The sequence below is a fragment of the Schistocerca americana genome, chromosome 3 (assembly GCF_021461395.2).
Source record: "Schistocerca americana isolate TAMUIC-IGC-003095 chromosome 3, iqSchAmer2.1, whole genome shotgun sequence".
Taxonomy (NCBI): Eukaryota; Metazoa; Arthropoda; class Insecta; order Orthoptera; family Acrididae; genus Schistocerca; species Schistocerca americana.
In genome coordinates this window covers 855,707,151-855,711,642 of record NC_060121.1, presented here as the reverse complement: position 1 = coordinate 855,711,642, position 4,492 = coordinate 855,707,151, and the positions used below count along the sequence as shown (strand labels likewise).

The 4,492-nt window shown below is 47.8% G+C and overlaps 1 pseudogene; it reads right to left on the bottom strand.

Annotated features, from left to right (window-relative positions):
• Positions 1 to 232: 232 nt before the first annotated feature.
• Positions 233 to 349, bottom strand: LOC124607680 (annotated as a pseudogene).
• Between the last annotated feature and the right edge of the window lie 4,143 nt (positions 350 to 4,492).

Below are 4,492 nucleotides of genomic sequence, written 5' to 3'. Positions count from 1 at the left end.
ATTTGGATAATTCTTTCGTAGTAGTAGTAGCACTCGGTCTTCAGGACACAAGTGGCCCATCGGGACCATCCGACCGCCGTATCATCCTCATTTGAGGATGCGGATAGGAAGGGCGTGATGGTCAACACACCGCTCTCCCGGTCGTTATGATGGTTTTCTATGACCGGAGCCGAAACTATTCGGTCGAGTAGCTCCTCAATTGGCATCACGAGGATGAGTGCACCCCGAAAAATGGCAACAGCGCATGGCGGCTGAATGGTCACCCATCCAAGTGCCGGTCACGCCCGACAGCGCTTAACTTCGGTGATCTCACGGGAACCGGTGTATCCACTGCGGCAAGGCCGTTGCCCATAATTCTTTCGTGATGTGTCTTCTTTTTTTTCTTAGAGAGTATTTCGTTCAACTGTTATACATTGGAATGGAAGACCAAACAGTTAAAGATAAAAAAAATTAAATTTAAAAATTATCTTTGATACACTTTAAACAAGTTGCAACACTTATAACAATTAGAAGTAGCTTTCTATTATATAACTAAGTATCTGCAATTATGGAGTGTAAATTCTTTGCTATTTATGGTCCTTGATTTGGGACAGGAAAATTTGAGTTATGTAATGTATATATGAAAAAAGGAAAATGACTTGTTAAAATGATAAATTATTATAATGTTAGTATGTTCATAAAAGTAAAATGTTTTTTTAAAGCTGGTTCATGCTTAGAGCACTTGTATTTGTAATATATAAAAGATGTAGGGAAATCCCTTCGCAACGGAAGTAGCATGGCGCGATATAACAGGTGGTTTTGGCGGTCGAACGGAGAGGCTCCTTGGTGTGAACGATACGCAGTATGTGGCTAGTCGTATCACGGTACACTTCGACAGTGCTAAAAGAGACAATTGGAAGCTAAGAGAGTTGACTAGAAAAACTATACTAGTTTATGGGTCTCCATAATATTCTCCACTTATTAGGAAAAAATTGAACTATTACTGTTGCTAAGGAGAGCTGATGTATGTAGAGGAGCTTAAACAGTATGTTTATGATATTATTCATCTTTATTGATTTTTATTGTCCATTAAGATAAAAACATCTCGTGTCAAAATTTAGTTTTGCACTTCATGCAGTAACATTTCGGTATTTGATTAAGTAATGCTCTTGAGTGTAGCTGTCATTAGTGTGAACTTGGTGCAGAATTGGTTGTTATAGTTTACTGATGTGTGTGTTATTGGTAAATGCTGCTAACACAGTTCAGAGTGCACTGTGTCAGTTTTTATCCTGTTTGCTATTCAAAGGGAAATATCAACGAAAGTAACTTCAATAACAAATATTCAACTTTCTTAAACGTATATTTCCAATTTAATGTAACTAATTGGGCTGGCGACCGTTCATTTTTTTCATTCACTTATGATTTTATCACTTTCATTAACTCCCAAGATTAAAGTCCGTTTGGTTTTTTTCTGTTAATTTCACTAAATTCAAAACTATAGTCCGATACCTTTGTCCATTACACACACGCGTGGTCAATCTTCAAAATCCTCTCAGTGTGTAACATTAGCTTGTTTCACGGGAAGTTAGTGTTATATGTGGCTTTTCCCGTTACAGGACTAAAGGCTCAGGTGTTAGGAAAGAGCGGCATACACGCTAGAGTGTTATATGTGGCGCTGCGTAACACAACGTTCGTCCGTTTTACTCACAAAGATTTTTTTTCTTTTTGTTATTTTTAAACCTGTTACAGGCAGGCCATCAGCGGCATAGTACGCCGCTCTTTGGCCACAGAGAATACAAAAGTGACAAATGAAGACATTTAGAGAATAAATTTGGTGGATATATAAACGGAAACATACACATTTAAAATACATGGAGCCGTTCACGGGCGTAGAGTCCAAGATAAAATTTGTTCAGACACTCTCCCAAGGTGGCTTCTGCCACCTCCCCCTCCCTGATGATGTCCTCCTCCCCTCCATCTACCCCTCCTATCAACATTGATCCTCCCCCCCACTTCCTGTGTCCTTTCCTGTAGGCACCCTACCTCCCTTCTCTCTCCTTTTCCCCCCATCCCTCTTCCTACATCCCTCTTCCCCCGGGCTTCCCCTACCCCTTCCTCCTTTCCTCCTATCTCCTCTGCCCATGGCATCTGTGCTCTCCCCTCTCCCTCTCCCACCCCCCTCCTCCTTTCTTTGCAGCTAACCGGATTCGCACACGCTACGTGGACCTTCGCGCACTGGAGATCATCGCCGTCAGTGTCCCCTGTGTGCCGTCGTGTTCAGTGTTCGGTGTTCACCGTCACACTCCATCGTTCACCTATGCCATCGCCATCTTCAGTGTTTGTGTGTCGTTTCAAAAGTTTGCCGTGTGGTTTATCGTCGAGTGTGAACGGCTCCGTGTTTGTCTTTATGTGTGTACTGTTTTATTGCCCACCGTTCTGTAACTTATGTGTATTCTTACTGTTTTTTTCTCATTGTGTATTCTATGGCTGAAGAGCAGCGTAGAATGCTGCTGACAGCCTGCCTGTTGTACAGGTTTTAAAATAACTTTTTATATAGTCCTTTGGTATACAGCATTCGTGGTGATACAAGTGAGACTCTATCTTGAGGTACATGCAATGTTACAAATAGCACCTTGCTAGGTCGTAGCCATGGACTTAGCTGAAGGCTATTCTAACTGTCTGCTCGGCTAATGAGCAATGCATGCTAACTATCTGCTCGGCTAATGAGCGATGCTTCGTCCGTGTAGTCGCTAGCAATGTCGTCCGTACAACTGGGGCGAGTGCTCGTCCGTATCTCGAGACCTGCCTTGTGGTGGCACTCGGTCTGCGATCACACAGTGGCGACACGGGGGTGTACTAAATGGACCGCGGCCGATTTAAGCTACCACCTAGCAAGTGTGGTGTCTGGCGGTGACACCACATTCCTCCACCGCACATCGGCGAACGGTCGTGTTATAAGACTTCCGCTCGCCGTGGGGAGGACCCCATGTTGATGTATGCGATGAGGTGGGGAGCCTAACAACAGGCGAGGCTGTGCCACCCGCACCCAGCCATTCGGTCCGAGGGGAGCTAGGAAACGCCTGAAAACCTAGTCCAGGGTGCACGTCAACACGCGGTGTCTGCGCCCATAATGAGACAGGAGGGGCCGAAGGGTCGATCTCCATTGCGTCAGGGTACCCGACACGCGATGACGTCATGTGGTCCGGAGCAGGCAAGAGGTCCATGGCGGAGGACGGCTGGTCACGGGAAGCGATCGGCGGCGCGTGACCCAGGGAGGCGCTTGGCGGCTGCAGCGAAGCGTCGAATGCGGGCGGCGCCGGCGGGAGAACAGGCGGCGGCGGCGGCGGCGGCTGCGGCGGCGCGTCGCCATGGGGCAAAATGGAAGGCATCGTCGGTAACACCTGGGGATGAGGCGAGCCAGTAGATGGGTTCCCAGGGCGCTGACCGGACGGCACCGTCGCTGAAAGCAGACGGGGAGTGGCAGAACCCGTGCGACGACAGATGCGCAGCTGATTGAGATGCCGACGCACCTCACCAGAGGCCCCCAAAACCAAATACATCGCGCGGCCGAAGCAGCGAAAAATGTGCCCTGCGAGCCAACGCCGTGAACCGCGATAGTGGCGATAGAGTACAACGTCGCCTGGAGCAAAAGCAGAAGTCTGCCGCTGCACTGGAACCTGATGCGGCGGATGCGGCAAAGACATCAAGGTTCGATGAGGACGACCGTGGAGCAACTCAGCCGGCGAGCGACCATCTTGGGGCTGAGAGCGATACGATGACAAAAAGAACAACAACGCGTCCTCCTGAGAATGCGACTCTTTCAACTTCAACATCTGTGACTTGAAAGTCCGGACCAATCGTTCAGCGGCACCGTTTAACTGAGGCGAAAACGGCGCGGACGTCAGATGTTGAATACCATTGGCCTTGCAGAATGACTGAAATTCTGCAGACATGAATTGTGGGCCATTGTCGGAAACAATAGTCTGCGGAAGACCTTCAATGCAAAAGATAGCAGACAACGCTTGGATGGTGGCAGAGGACGTCGTGGAAGACATCCGGACAACAAAAGGAAAATTACTGAAGGCATCTACCAGAACCAACCATCGAGCATTCCAGAATGGACCAGCAAAATCGATGTGCAAGTGTTGCCAAGGGGAAGTGGCTTTTGGCCATGCAAAGACTTTCCGCGGCGGTGTGGATTGTTGTTCGGCACACGCCATGCAAGAAGAACACATATTCGTAGTCGCAGCATCGATTCCGAACCAAGTACAGTGCTGATGAGCAAGTTGTTTCGTTCGCACTATACCCCAATGTCCTTGGTGAAGAAGCCGTAAAACAGAGGACTGTAACGAACGTGGGACCACGACTCTGGACTGATCATTATCAGAACGCAACAACAAAACACCACGTCGCACAAAAAGTCTCTCCTTGTGAGCAAAAAATCGGCGAACCAACGGATCCTCGATCCGAGACTTTGACAAAGGCCATTGCGTAGCAACAAAACGCAAAACGA